Below are 20,618 nucleotides of genomic sequence, written 5' to 3'. Positions count from 1 at the left end.
TGGGAACAGCATTTACAGCATCTTAGGGTGGTCCTGAAGTCGCTGAGGTGTGCTGGATTCACAGCAAACCTGAAGAAGTGTACAACTGGAGGAGTGGAAGTACGGTATCTGGGCTTCCACTTGGGTCATGGGCAGGTGCGTCCCCAAATTGATACTACTGCAGCGATTGTGGCCTGCCTGAGACCTAAGACCAAAAATGGGGTGAGGCAGTTCCTGGGGCTGGCTGGCTATTATATAGGCCATAAGGTGAACCTCGAAAAGTCCTTCCGAAAAGGGATCCCGCTCCGACCTCTCCGAACCGCACACGCTTCAGTTCATAAAAAAGAATGAGTTGCGGTAAGATTACAACAAAAAGTTCGCGTCACAGAATCGCGCTCATTTCTTAAATCGCAACATTTAATGAAGAACTAGTATCTCCAAGGCGTACCGCATGTACATATTCGGCAGGCGTAATAACACTTTGGCTCGCGAGACGTGCCACGGTTGAAACGTCATCAGACTGGATGAATCGGGTAGCTGGTAGCTCCCAGCTGTGTTTGGTAAACAGAAGCAGCATGGCAGCCACCGGAGTAGCAGTGCTATCATCCAGCAGTACCAAAGAAGAAGAAAACTTGGCCGAAACTGTTGAAAAAACTAAATCTTTGACACATAAGACTTGTTATATGCACATATCTTCTGTGAAGCATGAAAAAACACAGAATTTCACCAGCATACGGTGGAATACTTACCGAAACAGCCTTCGGCAGTGGCTGGAGTTAAGGGGTGAGTGCAGAGACGTATCCGAACATTACAAACACTGTCTTGACTTGGATTTTGATAAAATTCCCGAAGACGCGGCTTTCCATCCCACATGTTACCGGAGGTTCATTGACAAGCGCGAAATTGAAAGAGCAAAAAGGTGTCTCGTGCGAGAGAAAGAGCGGGGAGATGATAAACAAGACCCCCAGACCAGCGAGGCTATCCCTGCAACAGTGACTGGCACGACTCCGACAAGGAAACTTCGTTCCAGATCAAGCCTGCCCATCTGGAGCTCTGGCCCCGTCCTTCCTGCCATCTGTATAATATGCAAGAAAACCTGCAAATATGTCGTCAAGGCTGGCAGACAACAAAAAGAAGCTTTGTCAGACACAGACTTTAACCGCAGGTAAGCTAAAAGGCATCTCACCCTCATCCCCCACTACACAGTAGGTAGTCTATGCAAATGCATCCCATCCCCCAGCACACACACACACAGAGAGAGTAGTTGAATAACTACACTGCTACTGACTGCACAAAATCTCCTTGCATTTGTCTAATTTGAATGTATGTGTGGACTTATAGTACATTGACGTACAGATGTATGGATGGCTGTATGAATATGGAAAGATGTCTGTTGGTTGTACTTTTGCTGGTGTGTGTGTGTGTTTGAACTATAATGTGTTGTGTATGTGTGTGGGTGTGAGTAAAATAACATTCCAATACATAACTTCCCCATGCCTATAATATTCCAATACCATAAATGACCAAAATGCAGCATTTGAGTTAAGGACTGCCCCCTTCTGTCTTAATGCCTGTTGCAAAGATTTTTGACAATAAAGTACACTTTGACTTTAATAGGGTAGTGTGTATGTTTGTATGGATGTCATAGTATGTCTGTGTGCTTTGATGTTAATATGCCACTGAATACCAGTCCACCAGGAAAAATGAAGTCTGACTGTTTGTCTGCCTATCTATCCATCCTTTTTTTCTTTTCTTTTGTACAAGGCAAGTTGCAGGAAGCTGCTGAAGTAAAGGACGACCATAGCATTCTCGTTCACATCAAGGACAAAGACTGTCCCCGATAGCAGAGGGTCGTTGAAACGACGTAGAGTTTTGGTCAGAATGGTCGGTTTCCGTCGTACGTCAGAAAATCAACGTTGAAACGGCGCCGTGAAACGTCGATTTCTCCGCCGTCTGAGAGGGTCGATTTATCACCGTTGAATCAACGTGGGTAAAGGTTGATCTGTCGACCGTCAGAGAAGGTTGAATATACGACGTTGAACCATCGTCACTTTTGCCGGCCAGTTTTCAACATTGGTAGGATGATCTAATTCTGGCCCGTAGCCAGGGGGGATCGGAGGGTTCGTTCGATCCCCCCCCCGCGACACCGCGCCCCGGACACACACGCCCCTCAAGATTACTCAAGATTTATTCATTTGTTCATGTCCGATGAATATACATTGATTCACATTTAAATTTACAATATCAAATCCAGACTAATCAAAAAAGAAAAGTAGACTAAGTGAGGACGAGTTAGAAAAACGGGTTCATTTCTCCTATGTTTATGTTTACACGTTTTGTTCAGACTGCTTTACACCCCAATCCAGTGGGTGGCGGTAATGCCCCCATTAGACCCCTTTCACTGACGTCACCCGAAACCGGAAGTAAACAAACCCTGCGCCACATTGGAAGACCAACAAACTCGTGATTTGGGGGAAATAAAGGCAGCGCGCGGTCTGTGAACCCACGAGGCACTTGGTTCATCATAAACCTACAATGGTAAACTTTTGTGCTGTGTTAGGGTTCTAACAAAGCTGATGGGAAAGGGGAAAAGAAGTCTTTCTACAGAATACCAGCTGTGATTGAGACACAAGCAAACCAAGGAGCTTTCTGCCAGGAGACAGAGAGAGGATTTAGCTGCTTTATGCAGAGCGGATCTGAATACTTCAAGTCTATTTTGTTACTGGTAAGTCACTAGGCTAGAGTGTTGTAGAACATTTTTTTAAATGTTTACTGAATAAAAACATCCTTAATTTTATCAAATATTCTCTACTCTATATTTCATTTCTTTCTTTTGTTTTAATTTTCCTCCCTCCATCCCTCTTTGGATTTTAAATATAGTTTTTCCCCATGTCCAAATAATGAGGTAGGGTGGCATTTAGAAACCCATAGCCTACTGCTGACTTTCTTTATCAATGCTGCATCAAATTAATTTTGGTTATGTTTTTCTGTTTCCATGTACAGGTCTGCGCCGCAGGAGGAATAGGCCACAATTATAAATAAATCATAAAATGTTTCTAAGAACTTGTTCAAGTGTGTTCTGTTCCTTATAAATGTTAAAAGTTATGCCTCATTAGATAGCTTGACAAACATTAGGAGAGGTGCATTGTAGCATGCATTTTTATATCCTGTTGTACATAAAACAGGACGTAGCCTACGCACATTGATATAAATTAAGTTTCACTTTCATGGTTGAAGTCTGCATGTGTGTGTTCATCCTAGGCAAGAGCCCCGATGCTTTATTGTTAGCTAGTTTAATTTAGCCCGTTTTGCTTAATTTGTAGCCTTCCTGTTGTACATAAAACAGGAAGTAAAGTTGGATGAATCATCGCCGAAAATTCAACTATAAATCGACCGAAATACGTAGTTGAATAAAGGGTGAAAGGGGGTCTATTCTCTGTCGACCACCAGCCACTTTTCAACGTCGTTTCAACGAAAACTCGTATGAGCAAAGCGGTGTTGAATCAACGTCGGTGATCGACGGTGATTCGACGGCGTATAGGTCGAAGAACATGCCGATGATTCCACGTCGAATCAACGACCCTCTGCTATCTGGGCTGTGTGGCTCTGGAGTGATGCCCTCCACCAGCACTGCAAAAGGGCAAATTATCAGGCTGCAATCATGAGGTCATGTGTGAAACAAAACATTGGCGCTCCATCTCCCACTAGGGTTGCCACCTGTGTCTGACAAAAATCCTGGACATTTCGACCATCCAATCGACCTTTTTGCTTGTAAGCAACGGCGCCCTTCGCACATCTAACCCAAGACAAAAATCGCCCTTCTAGGCTGAAATTGTATTGCTCTAATTAGTAAAAATGACGCTTTTGTTAGTTATTTGTTTAGTTAATTGCTTTACATAATATAGCAGGTCTTCATTATTTTGGTTTATTTCCAACAGTTTTTGGTTGTGGACACCTGGGGGCAGTAGTGGGCACAGGTAAAAGGGGAATACATACTGTAATTAAGTTCTGTTTGTTTGCTTATGTGGAATAAAAATAAATAATTTTTCATTGTATCTAAGAATACCTGAATGTAACAATGTAAGGTGTAGTGTCAAACAGCTTACCTGATTGCTTAGAGTGTGGTGTGTGCTTTGCTTGTGCTTGCCTGTGCCTCTGCTGCTCTTGGCTAAACAAATACATAGGAGGACATGTAACTGATATAACTGGGCACATACAGGAGTATGTACTACACTACACTATTTCATTTAATTCACCAAAACCTTACCTAATCTTCCATTTATATTTGGTGTTTTTCTTTGCTGCTGCTATGAGTCCTGGCTGATTTTCAATGAATGTCTTGAACTCAGTACAGGACAACTGAAAGTTTAGCCTGACTTGAAGCTCAGCCTTCACCATTGCAACAGAGAGTCTGTTTCTTTTATCAGTCCAAGCATCCTCCATTGCCCCTTTTCCACCAAAGCAGTTCCAGGGCTGGTTCGGGGCCAGTGCTTAGTTTGGAACCGGGTTTTCTGTTTCCACTGACAAAGAACTGGCTCTGGGGCCAGAAAAACCGGTTCCAGGCTAGCACCAACTCTCTGCTGGGCCAGAGGAAAGAACCGCTTACGTCAGCGGGGGGGCGGAGTTGTTAAGACCAACAACAATAACAAGACCACGAAAGATCGCCATTTTTAAGCGACGAGAAGCAGCAGCTGTACAAACGCGAAGTCATCCATTATTATTATTATTGTTGTTGTTGTTGTTGCTGCTGCTTCTTCCGTGTTGTTTTTGCTTTGATATTCGCGCCAAGGTTTATGCAAACGTAGCGCCGTAACTGACGTATGCAGCGACGTAAGTGATGTATACAGTGACGTAATGACGTATTCAGCGACGTAATGACGTGGCTCCGCTTAGCACGGCGAGCTTGGAAAAGCAAACTGGTTCTCAGCTGGCTCGCAAGTTGAAATACACATTTTGCCCATCATGTACAAAAAACCGGGACATTCAGTGTCCCGGATTTTTTTTTTTTTTTTCCGGGACAGACCATGAAAATCCGGGACAATCAGGAAAAACCGGGACAGGTGGCAACACTATCTCCCACTGGATATGGTTGGCATCTGGAAGATGGAAATCTACAAGTGACATGGATGACAAGAAATCCAGCCCCTGACACTGTTCTGCATGTGATACACTGTGGTTGCAGAGGGAGTGCCTGTGAGACAAACAGATGCTCCTGTCTCTCTGCAGGACTCTGTCGTACAGACTTGTACAGGTGTTCCAGCTGTTCGAACACAAAGGAAACAGAAGAGAAAGATGATAACTGCCCTGACACTGACAGTGAGGAATAGGATGTCATGTGGTTTTTACCTCTATTCTATTCCATTGATATCATCATTCATTTTATTATGATGTTTATTTATATATGTATATAAGTTTATGCCAGTCAATGTATACTTGTTATGATTGTTTTTGTGTTGTATATAGTTGTGAGTGAATAAATGAACAAATGAATACCTGAATGTTCCTTATCATTGATAATTAGAATTATTTCCATTTATTGATAAAAATGACAACATGAAAAGGTCTACCTTATCACCCGCTTGCATCATTGTTCTTTGTGCTATAAATAAAGCACTGTTTGGAATCCATTTAGCCCACTTTAGAAATACATGAATGGTTATCACTGATAATTAAATTGTTTCCATTTATTGATCAAAATGACAACATGAAAGGTCTTGCATCATTGTTCTTCGTGCTATAAATAAAGCACTATTTGGAATCCATTTGGCCCACTTTAGAAATACATGAATGATCATTATCATTGATAATTAGAATTATTTCCATTTATTGATCAAAATGACAACATGAAATGTAGGTGTGAATTTGAGTGTGTCTCTGTGTTAGCGTGTCCTATTACGCACTTCCTGTTTCCTGAGTTGTTCGCGCCGAGTCCTTTTTCCCGCGAGTGCCGGCGTTAATTACTAATCCTTTTTTAAACTTTTTTTCTATAAATAAATTTCCAGTATCGTCTTCATTTTTATTATACTGTCGCTTTCATTTTTGTACTTTTCACTTTCGCTTTCCTTTTTCCGGTTTTTTTTTTCCGGTTTTTTCTCTTTCTTTTTTCGGAAGAACGCCGAGACCGGAAGCTTTCTTTTTTTCTCCTCCTGTGTAAAGTCCACAAGCGGAGGCCATCTGATCTGCTTTAATATCAACAGATCTTCATTTAAGAGTACGTGAATCTTTTCATCATGGCACACCTTCAGCCTGTTCAGTGTGCTGAGTGCAGGATGTTTAGTCATTCTTCCTCCGTCGCTAGCGATAGCTCTATTAGCTTTACTTGTGATAAGTGCAGATTAGTTAGCTCTCTGACGGAGAAGATTTCAGTGCTAGAAGCGCGTGTCCAGGCTTTAGAGCAGGTTAGTGAGCGTGAGAACAGTGTAGTTTCTGTTAGGGAAAGTCTGGACGCCCTAGGTGGAGTTAGCAATCCCCCAACTCCGGCATTAGAGCCCTTACAGCGGGGCGAATGGGTGACGGCTCGGCGGCATAAGCGTAGAGCCAAAGCTACCGCTGAGGCTCGCCCACGGGAGCACCACTCCTCTCCGTGTCACGTGTCGAACAGGTTTGCTCTCCTTAGTGATGCACCCACTGAGAAACCTGAAAGAGCTCTGGTTATAGGGGACTCTATCATACGGCACGTGAAATTAGCTCAGCCTTTAGGGGCACCAGCAGCTTTAGTCAGGTGTATACCGGGAGCCAGGGCGCCGGACATAGCAGGTAATCTTAGGGTCCTAGGCAAGCACAGGTTCTCAAAGATAGTTATCCATGCAGGAGCTAATGATATACGCCTTCGTCAGTCTGAGGTTACTAAGAGTAACTTTGTAGAGGTGTTTAAATTAGCGAAGGCGATGTCCGATGCTGTAGTATGCTCTGGCCCCATCCCAATGCGGCGTGGCGATGTAGCTTACAGCAGGTTATGGTCGCTGAACTGCTGGCTGTCCAGGTGGTGCTCTGAAAACAGTGTGGGCTTTATAGATAATTGGGCTAATTTTGAGGGCACTGCTGGCCTGTTAGGGCGGGACGGTATCCATCCCACTCGGGAAGGTGCTGCTCTCATTTCCTGCAGCATAGGTCATAGTCTCAGAACAGGCCTAGTTAATTTCTGACAATCCAGAGCCAAGGCCAGGGAGCAGACGAACAGGCTAAACCGACTGTCTGCTAGCTGCACAGAGTCGTCACTCAGGGCCCACTACATCGAGACTGTGTCTGTTCCCCGAGCTCAACAAAAAGGTAGAAATTTTCAGAGAGTTTGTTCCAGTAACCTAATCAATATAAAATTAGATCAGACTGACTGTACAGCTGCTGCCAGCACCTTTGATCTAAAGGTGGGGCTATTAAATATTAGATCTCTTACATCTAAAGCGCTAATGGTTAATGAACTCATTACTGATCAGGAGTTTAATGTACTGTGTTTAACAGAAACATGGATTAAGCCAAATGAATATATAGCATTAAATGAAGCGAGTCCTCCTGGATACAGTTATATACACCAGCCTCATCTAACTGGCAGAGGAGGCGGCGTCGCGGTTATTTATAACGATTATCTAGGTGTAACACACAAACCTGGTTATAAATTTAATACATTTGAAGTTCTTCATACTCATATAATGTATGTAGCCTCGAAAAATAAGTCTACCCAGTTAATTCCATTGCTTATTATTTACAGGTCCCCGGGGCCATATTCTGAGTTTCTTTCTGAATTTGCAGATTTTATCTCAGATTTGGTTATTTCCTTAGACAAAGCTTTAGTTGTCGGAGATTTTAATATTCACTTTGATAACCCAGAAGATCCTTTAAAAACAGCGTTTGTGTCCATCTTAGATTCAGTCGGGATTAAGCAGAATGTCATAGGACCGACCCATAATGGTGGTCACACCCTTGATCTAATACTAACATTCAGATTAAACGTAGACAATATAGTCATACTTCCACAGTCTGAAGTTATCTCAGATCATTGTCTCATCTCATTCAAAATATGTCTGAGTAATAATATATGCACCTCACCACGCTACTGTATTAAACGTACTTTCACGTCAACTACTGCACAGAGCTTTATAAATGATCTCCCAGAGCTGTCAACTTTGATTGGGTCATTGTCAGCCCCTGCAGAACTCGATCAGGCAACTGAATGCTTAGAGTCAACATTCCGCCATACTTTAGATAATGTAGCTCCTCTAAAAAGGAAAATGGTCAGAGACAAAAAATTAGCACCCTGGTATAATGATGACACTCGCACATTAAAACAGACCACTCGAAAATTGGAACGTAAATGGCGTCAAACAAAATTGGTAGTGTTCAAATTGGCGTGGAAGGAGAGCTTCCTGAAGTATAAAAAAGCTCTTAGTGCTGCGAGATCAACATATCTCTCCTCCCTAATAGAAGATAACAAAAATAATCCTAGATTCCTATTTAATACTGTAGCAAAATTAACCAGGAATAAGTCCACTATCAACACATGCACACCTGCAGTATGTAGTAGCAACGACTTCATTAATTTTTTTAATGACAAAATTGAGAATATCCGACAAAAAATTCAAACTACTAATTTAAGGTTAGACAATGAAAGTGACCTTGTAGTTAACAATATAACTGTATCAGATCATCAGTTAGAATGTTTTACTCCCCTAAAAGAAACTGAATTACTCTCATTAATCTCTACATCAAAAGCCTCAACTTGCGTACTAGATCCCTTACCGACACATCTATTCAAACAGATAATGCCTGGAGTAATTGAACCGCTTCTAAAAATAATAAATTCTTCTCTCATGATTGGCTATGTACCCAAATCCTTTAAACTAGCAGTTATCAAACCCCTGATTAAAAAACCTGACCTTGATCCCTGTCAGCTGTCCAATTATCGGCCAATATCAAACCTCCCCTTTATCTCCAAGATCCTTGAAAAAGCTGTGGCACAGCAGTTATGCTCATATTTACATAGGAATAACATCCATGAAATGTATCAGTCAGGATTTAGACCTCATCATAGCACAGAGACAGCACTGGTTAAAGTAGTAAACGACCTACTGTTGGCGTCTGATCAGGGCTGTGTCTCGCTACTTGTGTTGCTTGACCTTAGTGCAGCATTTGATACCATTGATCATTCCATTCTTCTGGATAGACTAGAAAATGTTGTGGGAGTTAAGGGAATGGCCCTCTCCTGGCTCAGGTCTTATCTAACTGATCGTTATCAGTATGTCGATATAAATGGTGATATTTCTAGACGTACCGAGGTAAAGTTTGGTGTTCCACAAGGTTCTGTCTTGGGTCCACTGCTTTTTTCTCTATATATGTTACCTCTGGGCAATATTATTCGTAAACAGTGTATTAGTTTCCACTGTTATGCTGATGACACACAGTTGTATGTCTCTGCAAAACCTGATGAGAGACACCAGCTTAATAAAATTGAGGAATGTGTTAAGGACATTAGACACTGGATGCTTATAAATTTCCTTCTGCTTAACTCTGACAAGACTGAAGTACTTGTGCTAGGACCACATACAGCTAGAAGTAAGTTTTCTGATTACACAGTAACTCTGGATGGCCTTTCTGTTTCTTCACGTGCAGCAGTAAAAGACCTTGGAGTGATTATTGACCCCAGTCTTTCATTCGAAACTCACATTGATAACATCACCCGGATAGCTTTCTTTCATCTCAGAAATATTGCAAAGATAAGAAATTTAATGTCATTGCATGATGCAGAAAAACTAGTCCATGCTTTCGTTACCTCCAGGTTGGATTATTGTAATGCCTTACTGTCTGGATGTTCCAATAAGTGCATAAACAAGCTCCAGTTAGTTCAAAATGCCGCAGCAAGAGTCCTTACTAGAACTAGAAAATATGACCACATCACGCCTGTCTTATCCACACTGCATTGGCTCCCAATCAAATTTCGTATTGATTATAAAATACTACTATTGACCTTTAAAGCACTAAATGGTCTCGCACCACAGTACCTGAGTGAACTTCTGCTCCTCTATGACCCGCCACGCCTACTTAGATCAAAAGGTGCAGGCTATCTGCTGGTACCTCGTATAGTGAAGGCTACATCAGGGGGCAGAGCCTTTTCTTACAAAGCCCCACTGTTATGGAACAGCCTTCCAAGTAATGTTCGGGAATCAGACACAGTCTCAGCATTTAAGTCTAGGCTGAAAACATATCTGTTTAGTCAAGCCTTTTGTTAATGGTGTTTATGAGGTAAAGGAGTAGATCTGGAGGGTCCTCAGACATAGAGTGTTTTGGTAAACTGGGATGTATGGATGCTGTCAGTCCCCACTCGCTTGCTCACTCGAGTTTGTTGACGGTGCAGTGGCTGGCTGCTTTATGTCCCGGGGCTCCCTCATGCCTGTGTTACCTTCTGGCTCTCTCCTTTTAGTTATGCTGTCATAGTTAGTTGCCGGAGTCCCTGCTTGTACTCGGTGCAATATGTATACTGTTCCTACTTATTCAGGTGACATTGGGCATACCTAACCACCTGTGTTTTCTTTCTCTCCCCCCCCCCCCACCACAAATCTGTCCCTCTGAGTTACATGGAGTCAACAGGAAATCTTTTGGTGGAGACGGTGGGGACCTCGACTGGCTATCGTAGCCTGCAGGGAATCGGCCGTCAGACATTCTGTCGCATGTCCCAGACCCGGTGAAATGTAGCTGAATTGTCTTGGCCAGGCCTAATGGTCCCATCTGCATCTCATCATTGCTGAGGAGTGTGCTCCCATCACCCAATCAAGCATCCAGCCAGAGCAGGTCATGATATATTTTTTACCATATTAACATGCCATTGTGCGTCATGCCTGATGTAAAGACTCTCGTCTCTGCGAGCCTACCACACAGATTTAATACTTGTCATTTTTAGGGCATACCTAACAACGTGTTTTCTTTCTCCCCCCCCCCCCCCCCCCCATCTGTCCCTCTGAGTTACATGTTGATCCTGGGATTGAGATGCTGGCCTCTTCTGCCCCTCGGACCTGCTTGATCCATCCTGGTGCCCTGTGTCTGGTCGGAGTTTTATCGCCCCACTCCTGTGAAGGACGGCCCCATGAGGACAGTTGAGGGTTATACCTGTTAAAACTGTTAATATTATAGTCAGGCTGTCTGTTGTTGCCCAAATGAGGATGGGTTCCCTTTTGAGTCTGGTTCCTCTCGAGGTTTCTTCCTCATGTCGTCTGAGGGAGTTTTTCCTTGCCACCGTCGCCACAGGCTTGCTCATTGGGGATAGATTAGGGATAAAATTAGCTCATGTTTTAAGTCGTTCAAATTCTGTAAAGCTGCTTTGCGACAATGTTTATTGTTAAAAGCGCTGTACAAATAAACTTGATTTGATTTGAAATGTCTGCCTTTATCATCCACTTGCATCAATGTTCTTCGTGCTATAAATAAAGCACTGTTAAGAATCAATTTGGCCCACTTTAGAAGGATATTTTGGGAGATTCCTTTATGTTGGTTACATGTGACAACAACAAGCAGGCTGTCATTTTTCCAGTTTGTTGTCGTAAATCGGCTACGCAATTGGTTTAGCGTGGTCACGTGGTGTCTCGTGACGTCAAAATCACATTCCGCTCTGAGGAAAATAGTTCTTCAGAAAATGTCTCGATTTAAAAAACGAGTGTGATTCTGTGACGTGGAAATTTTGCTACAAGTGTAACATAACTTGGTCCTTTTTATCAGCTAAAGAGCATGTGGTTCAGAGATGTCGGAGCGACCTAAAACGAAAACGGGGTTCACCTTATGGTCTAATAGGTGGTTTGTGCCTAACTGTTTAGATGTCACCAGCCCACTGACTGACCTCACTAAAAAGGGGGCACCAGATCCGGTCCAGTGGACAGAGCCATGCAAATGGGCTTTTGCTCATGTAAAGGTGGTTTTGTGTTGGGGCCCGCTGTTGCATTCTCCTGACTTTTCTCTCCCTTTTGTTTTGCAGACTGATGCATTGGACAGAGGCCTGGGAGCCATTTTGTCTCAGGTAGTGGTGAGCGGCAGGGGGTGTCTGGTGCTGTACATCAGCCGCAAGCTCTCCATTTGAGAGTCAAAGTATAGTACGAAAGAGAAAGTGTGTCTGGCCGTCAAATGGGCGGTCTTCACTCTCCGGTACTACCTGCTAGGATGCCCATTTACCCTCTGTTCTGACCATGCCCTGCTCCAGTGGCTCAAACACATGCGTGGATCACTTGTTGGTATCTGGCCCTACAGCCCTTTAAATTCAAGGTGGTCCACAGGCCGGGGGCACAGATGGTGGTGGCAGATAACCTCTCCTGCCAGGGGAGGTTGTCAGCTGCAGGCCGAATGGCTCCCTGGCCTCAGTGGGGCAGTGGGGGTATGTGGCAACAAGGGCATGGTCGAGCATTGGCTGTGAATGGCGAGGAGGCAGGTTGAACCAGTAGGTAACAGGTGATGAGGTGTACCTGTCTAATTACTGGCTGTCTATTAACCTGTGTCTCTGTGTGTCTTGCAGACAGTCAGGAATGAGAGAGAGAGCTGTGACACCCTGTCGTATGTGTGTAGTGTGTCTACAAAGGCGTAAAATCACTGAAAAGTGTGAAAATAAAAATAACACACCTGTTCTGAAGCCTGCTTCCAGTTCCTCTGTTTCCCACAAGCTAGAGAGTTGTTACAAATGATAATGAAGAAATGTTTTTCTTTACTCTCAAACTTGCCTCATGTTTTTGCAAAGATCACATTAGGTAAACAAAGGACCTAGTACAAATGTTAAATCTTCTTAAAGGTGTTTTAATTGCAAGCTATGCATGTATGGCAGCAGGGGTGTGATCAAGCATCAGCTGTAGGGAGAGAGGGGTCAGATAGAACCAGCAGGTAACACGTGATGAGTCTCACCTGTGTCTAAGCACCACCAATCCACTAATGTGTGTGTTTCTTCTGTGCTCGCAAAGAACCTGGTAAGCAGAAAGGGGGAGAACCGGCTAGTGCCGTGTGTGTGTGTGTGTGTGTGTGTGTGTGTGTGTGTGGCATTAAAGATAGCTGAAAAGCTAAGTAAAATAATAAGCTCACCCCAAGTTGTCGTCTCCCAGTTCCGCATTTTCCCACAAACCACGAGTGTTACAGTGTGCTTTCCTCACATGGTGAATATTATGGTTTGATCAAGTGCTTGATTACATGCCATAGCAAAACGGACATAAATCGATTCAGTTGGTGAGCAGTTGTAGTTTTCAGAACTTAATATCACAAAAATGTTGATATTTTACCAGGTAAAGGATTTTCCAAGGCTGCCACAAACTGTGTCCAAACTTTTGACTTTCCTTACAGTCAAAACTTCACGCCTTTATCAGTATTTAGCTAAATAATTCATGAGAGTTGCTAAATACTATACCTAATATGAATACAATAATAAGATGGAAATCTAGGGGTTAAAATGAGACCTAAACTTTTAACTTATTTTTGCCAGATCCTTACAATAATGTTAGAAGTAATTTATATGCCACTGAATATGTGTGAGAAGTTTTATATAAATTTGAAAAAAAAAAATTCTTTGACCTGTTCCTCTTTGGATTTTTTTCATTCGTATTTGGGTGAATGTTGTATTATAGAATATAGGTTTTTGTTTGTTTTTAATTACATTAATGGGATTTAGCAGGTGCTCTTATCCAGAGCGATGTACGTACAACATACCCAGAGCAGCCTGGAGAGCAGTTGGGGGTTAGATGCATTGCTCAAGGGTACTTCAGCCATTCCTGCTGGTCCAGGGAATTGAACCATTGACTTTCTGGTCCCAAAATTGCTTCTCTAACCATTCGGCCATGGTTTTCCTATTTTCAGTGAAGGCATGATTTTTGATATTTATCTTTATTTCTAGTGTAGTCATTTGTTATTTTACCTACAGGTTAATATTAAGTGCATAGTAAACATAAAATACATATCTGTTTTACTAAAGTATACTTGGTAGACAACTAATTTTGAAAAAAAAAAAAACTATCCATACACTTTTATATAAAACAGATAGACAGGTTTTTTTGTTTGAAAGTAATATCCTCAGTTTAAATTTATTTTATCTCACATATAAAATCAAATTAAATGTTTTAATAAATCTAATTAATTATTGTATTATTAGCAACATATTAGTGGTAAAAACAAGCCAATAATATTATACAATCACAAGGTTACCTTTTTTCGGTGTTCTAATTTCTGATTGAAGAGGTACTTTTCAAGAGATCCTCCATGGTTACTGATAGATACAACCACAGAGCTAAACGTAAAACAAGACTTTGCAATAAAACTGTACATTGTTACATTTTTCAGTTACACCACCCCAAAAATAAAAAGTAGAAGTGGACCACAAAATATATCAGAATTATTGAGGGTCAGAAATTCAAGACTCAATATCTTGAATTGTCAAACCTTACAATTCTATAGTTTCAAAATAGAACTGTCATTTTATTATGATGAATGGAAACATGACCTAAAATGTCTGTCAGTAATTTTTCCCTGTAGGTAGTGGGAATGCTGTTATTGAAGCAGTCCGAGTGCTCATTGATCACGGTGTCCAGACTTCACACATCATTCTTCTGAGCCTTTTCTCCACCCCTCATGATAAAATAGCATGAAAGTCTATTTTACACAATATTTCTAAATACCAAACAGCTAGTTATAAGGGATTTTTTGACTGTGCTTCATTTTGTTATTTTAGGGGTTAAGTCCATAGTTCAAGAGTTTCCAGAAATCACCATCCTCACCACTGAAGTCCATTCTGTAGCTCCAGCTGACTTTGGACAGAAATACTTTGGGACAGACTAATTGTTCATTTGGAGCCCAGAAATGGCCCATTAAGTATTTCTTTCGGTTTCTCTCAGTGTTTGGACTTGGTTTGCATTATACGGTAAAGTGCCATAGTATAGCCTGGTAGAAGTGCAGTGCACTAGCTAGCAATCACTGGCTCTTCTTCACTTTCTTAAATCTGGTGGATAAAATCTCTGCCCATTAAAGCTTTCAAATAAACCCATGCACTACAAGTGAACAGGTCAACTTTGATAATGGTGGACTGTGATTTCCATCACTGTAACTAAATTAAAAATAAAGGTCAAATCACTGATTCCCAGCTTCACCGTGAAAGCTTCACCGTCATCTAGTTCAACCACAATCATGGGGAAGACTTATCCAGAAGACAATCAATCATCGACACCCTCCACAAGGAGGGTAAGCCACCAAAGGTCATTGCTGAAAAGGCTGGCGGAAAAGGTGCAGAAGCAACAGGGATGGCCGCAGACTTGAGAGGATTGTCAAGAAAAGTCGATTCAAGAATTTGGGAGAGCTTCACAAGGAGTGGACTGAGACTGGTGTCAGTGCATCAAGAGCCACCACGCACAGACGTCTTCAGGAAAAGGGCTACAACTGTTGCATTCCTAATATCAAGCCACTCCTGAACCAGAGACAATGTTAGAAGCATCTTACCTGGGCTAATGAACTGGACTGTTGCTCCGTGGTCCAAAGTCCTCTTTTCAGATGAAAGTAAATTTTGCATTTCATTTGGAAATCAAGGTCCTAGAGTCTGGAGGAAGAGTGGAGAGGCACAGAATTCAAGGTACTTGAAGTCCAGTGTGAAATTTCCGCAGTCTGTGATAATTTGGGATGCCATGGCATCTGCTGGTGTTGGTCCACTGTGTTTTATCAAGTCCAAAGTCAATAATGCAGCTGTCTACCAGGAGATTTTAGAGCACTTCATGCTTCCATCTGCTGATAACCTTTATGGAGATGCCAATTTCCTTTTCCAGCAGGACTTAGTACCTGCCCACAGTGCCAAAACTACTACCAAATGGTTTGCTGACCATGATATTACTGTGCTTGATTGGCCAGCCAACAATCCTGACTTGAACCCCACAGAGAATCTACTGGGTATTGTTAAGAGGAAGATGAGAAATACCAAACCCAAAAATGCAAAAATGCAAGCTGAAGGCCGCTATCAAAGCAACCTGGGTTTCAATAAAACCTCAGCAGTGCCACAGGCTGATCACCTCCATGCCACGCTGCATTGATGGTGCAATTCATGGTAAAGGCGCTCCAACCAAATATTAAGTATGTAAATGAACATACTTTGCGGAAGTTGTACATTTCTGTATTGTAAATTCTTTTTTGATTGCTCTGAGGAAATATTCTAATAATTTGAGATACTGGATTTCTGATTTTCATGAACAATAAGCCATAATCATCAAAATTAAAACAAAAAAGGCTTGAAATCTTTTCATGTAATGAATATAGCATATATGAAAGATTTCCTTTTTTAAATTAAATTATGACCAAAATGAGGGGCGGCACGGTGGTGTAGTGGTTAGCGCTGTCGCCTCACAGCAAGAAGGTCCGGGTTCGAGCCCCGTGGCCAGCGAGGGCCTTTCTGTGCGGAGTTTGCATGTTCTCCCCGTGTCCGCGTGGGTTTCCTCCGGGTGCTCTGGTTTCCCCCACAGTCCAAAGACATGCAGGTTAAGTTAACTGGTGACTCTAAATTGACCATAGGTGTGAGTGTGAATGGTTGTCTATGTGTCAGCCCTGTGATGACCTGGCGACTTGTCCAGGGTGTACCCCACCTTTTGCCCATAGTTAGCTGGGATAGGCTCCAGCTTGCCTGCGAACCTGTAGAACAGGATAAAGTGGCTGGAGATAATGAGATGAGATTCTAACTGTTTGAGAGTCACTAATATATGAGTATAACTCTTAAATACAAATCAGTGACTAAAGTGTTGGAGTAATGTATTGTTCTACAGTGAACCATCAAGAAGTCTTGGCACTGCTTTTATAAATCTCTGGAACTATCATGGAGGGCCAGTTTGTGAAGGCTTGGTTATTCTTTAAAAGTGACATACCCCTTTTCCACAAGTTGATACTGTTCCCTGAGGTCTTACTGAAATGTTAGCGATATGCTTTGGTCAAAATACCACAACAATAAAGCACCATAGTTCCTTTCTCACCCTGTCTAAAACGGTTCAAGTGTCTGAGGCAGCGCTCGAAACTAACGGTGTCCCGATGTCCCGGGGACCATAAAAAATGTCATCGGGACACAAAATTATCATATCTGGGACAATCCCGGGACAATGGAAAAAAATAGATCTAGAAAAAAAGTTCTACATTAATATTATTTACAAAGCCGTAACACATACGTAGACATTCACCTAATTTGTCAATTTTAATTTTAAAACGTTAACAGCGAAAAATACATAGTAGCTACACTTTCGATGCACCTGCATCCGTAGGCTACAGAGCAGCGCATTCTGTTCTAGAATCTTCGGCCGGAGTCCGCATTATATGGACTTGGAATGGAATTGCTAGCGCACACGCTGCGCCGACTCTTGCCAGAACAAAAATGCTGAAGTGGTTGAAGCGGACCGACCGCAGGAAAGAAACTGAAAGCCCAGACATAACGTCTCCGGGACCTTCAGGATCCAAAAGTGTCATCGCCTGGTCTGCAGGCAACGCTAGCAACTGAATGAACTGAATGAACACTGTTAGACACGTTATAAAATACAACAGGAATGATGTGGATGATATTGATGGAAGATACCGTTCAACAGAATAAGTGAGTTTTCTTGGTGTCTTTCTAGTTCAGAAAGTTTAGTCAGTCAGCAGCACAACTAGGCTCGGACCTGGCAGGTCCGTGTATCATCGTTTTCCAGATTGAATGGAATATTTGAATGATCGGATGATACAAGGGCGGCACGGTGGTGTAGTGGTTAGCGCTGTCGCCTCACAGCAAGAAGGTCCTGGGTTCGAGCCCCAGGGCCGGCGAGGGCCTTTCTGTGCGGAGTTTGCATGTTCTCCCCGTGTCCGCGTGGGTTTCCTCCGGGTGCTCCGGTTTCCCCCACAGTCCAAAGACATGCAGGTTAGGTTAACTGGTGACTCTAAATTGACCGTAGGTGTGAATGTGAGTGTGAATGGTTGTCTGTGTCTATGTGTCAGCCCTGTGATGACCTGGCGACTTGTCCAGGGTGTACCCCGCCTTTCGCCCGTAGTCAGCTGGGATAGGCTCCAGCTCGCCTGCGACCCTGTAGAAGGATAAAGCGGCTAGAGATAATGAGATGAGATGAGATCGGATGATACACGGACCCTGGCACTATGCTGATGTTGCTAACGTTTGCACCCGGCAGCGAAAGTTCATAAAAATGGATAACGGAAAGTTCATAAAAATGGATAACGGAAAGTTCATAAAAATGGATAACGGAAAGTTCATAAAAATGGATAACGGAAAGTTCATAAAAATGGATAACGGTAATGGTGAAAATTATAAGTTGGCCTTATAAGTGCCAACAGATATTCAAGGTATAAGTAGATGAAATGAACATAAAAGGGGTCTTATTTTCAGCTAAAGTGTACTGCAGATGTAGGGAGTTGAAACATTTTCTGAATGAGCTAGTTGGCCCCTTTAAATAAACGGGTATCTATTCATACAGTGAGATCGCCAAAGTTTAATAAACTGAAAATGCAATAACTGTCATTTTGAAGTAGATGATGTATTGGACATGTGTTGCTTGTGTCTTGTGACTTATTGTAAAAATGATATAAAGGGTTCAAAATCGTATAGTTACAAATATAATAGTAACTTCATATGATAATATTAACCACTGGTTATTTCAGAGAGGAAAAAAATGGGGACACTATTGCTTCCATTCGGGACAATACAACACAGAATTCGGGACCACTGGGGGACACAAAGAAAAAAAGTTAATTTCGAGCCCTGGTCTGAGGCTACATCCACACGACAACGGCAACGAGATTTTATTTTAAAAAATATCGCGTCCACATAGGCAACGGATCAGTAAAATATCAGATACATATGGCAATGCAACGCTTGCTGAAAACGATGCAATACACATGCCACACCTCTACGTGCACTGTAAGACGGTCCCATCGGAGACACCAGAACAATAGGACGCATGCGCATAAACCCCTTCTTCTACCCGGCATGAAGTACTCACAGGAACAAACACACAACAACAAGAAGAAGATGGTTGCGACTACACGAGGAAATCGTGCCTTCTGTGTGTACAAATTAGTTTTATTAGTGTGCATAGTTTTATATAACTTAATTTTCTTATTGTGTGTGAACATTTTGAAAATCATTTTTATATAATTTATATAACTTTTTATATTGTGTGTGAACATTTTGAAAAGCAGTCTTATCCAATAAAAAAAAGAAATTCAAGAAATGGTTCAGTTACTTGTTTATTTAAAAGAAAAGCTGTATACAAAAGTGAATGCAATGCAGTGGTTCATACAAAACAGCGAGAGTGCTGCTTGTTCTAGTCATGTGGTTGTGACGTCATCGTAAACAAATCCGTTCTACTCATCCAGACGACTTCGCAACGGCGCCGTTGCCAGATTTTTCCACTCTGGAACCAGTTCTCAAAAAATATCGTTTTGGGGCACCCAAAACGCCAGTGCCGTGTGGACGCCAGGCCGAAACGATAAACAATTTTATCAGATTCACCTGAATCTGTTGCCGTGTGGACAGGGCCTGAGTGCATGAAATAATAATGAGCTGCTGCTCACCCCACTCTGCTCTTCGACCGGCCAGTCAGATAGCACTTTCCTCATGAATATTCTCATCTCATTATCTCTAGCCGCTTTATCCTTCTACAGGGTCGCAGGCAAGCTGGAGCCTATCCCAGCTGACTACGGGCGAAAGGCGGGGTACACCCTGGACAAGTCGCCAGGTCATCACAGGGCTGACACATAGACACAGACAACCATTCACACTCACATTCACACCTACGGTCAATTTAGAGTCACCAGTCAACCTAACCTGCATGTCTTTGGACTGTGGGGGAAACCGGAGCACCCGAAGGAAACCCACGCGGACACGGAGAGAACATGCAAACTCCACACAGAAAGGCCCTCGCTGGCCCCGGGGCTCGAACCCAGGACCTTCTTGCTGTGAGGCGAAAGCGCTAACCACTACACCACCGTGCCGCCCCTCATGAATATTCATTCACAAATTCAGTTCTCAAGCCATGAATGGAGACATAGAAAGGGGAGCCAAATCTGAACAGCTTGTTGAAGCACATTTTTTGAAATAGGCAGCCCAAAAGAAACTGGCTGGGTGTCTTATTTCAGAGTTTGTGGGTTAGTAGGCATTCCAGATATCCAAATGTATGTGCACAAGCACTAAAAAAGTGAATTTTTCATAATATGTCACCTTTAATGCTTAAACATGAATGATTTGTTTATGGCTATCAATATGACACATTAACTGCCGCACTGGCGCTTTACCTTCTACCCACATTTGACTCGTGCCATGAAGATATGAGACACCTGTTTTGAATTTGATTCAGAAAATAAATGTAAACTTCTCCGTCCAATCATCTAAAGATGATTGGACGGAGAAGTTTACATTTATTTTCTGTATCAATTTGTTTGGATTTGAAAACTAGTGTTGTCATCTATCCATGTCTGTGAAGATTTTCAGTCATCCAGGTCATAGTAAACTGTGGGTGGTAAAAGAGAGCAACTGGACTTGCTTGAAGATTCTTGAAGACGTTTCACCTCTCATCCAAAAGGCTTCTTCAGTTCTGTCTGACTAATAGGGAGTATCAGGTATTTATCAGGTATTTATTCTGTACCAGAAATATAGGGAATGACAATGTTCTTGCGTTTGTTCCTGTTATCTTCCTTGT

General features: G+C 42.4%; 1 long non-coding RNA gene and 1 pseudogene across 1 annotated transcript; both read left to right on the top strand.

The window, feature by feature from the left end:
• The window catches only part of LOC132889874 (uracil phosphoribosyltransferase homolog), a 48,127-nt pseudogene extending 33,370 nt beyond the window's left edge, over window positions 1–14,757 (top strand).
• LOC132890551 (uncharacterized) lies at window positions 2,405–3,042 on the top strand. The gene is made up of 2 exons (XR_009655208.1): window positions 2,405–2,704; window positions 2,983–3,042. It is a non-coding gene; the product is annotated as an uncharacterized LOC132890551 (long non-coding RNA).
• Window positions 14,758–20,618: the final 5,861 nt, after the last annotated feature.

Source organism: Neoarius graeffei, chromosome 8 (assembly GCF_027579695.1).
Source record: "Neoarius graeffei isolate fNeoGra1 chromosome 8, fNeoGra1.pri, whole genome shotgun sequence".
Taxonomy (NCBI): Eukaryota; Metazoa; Chordata; class Actinopteri; order Siluriformes; family Ariidae; genus Neoarius; species Neoarius graeffei.
Note: the sequence above shows the minus strand (reverse complement) of the source record. Positions and strands in the feature narration are given on the sequence as shown.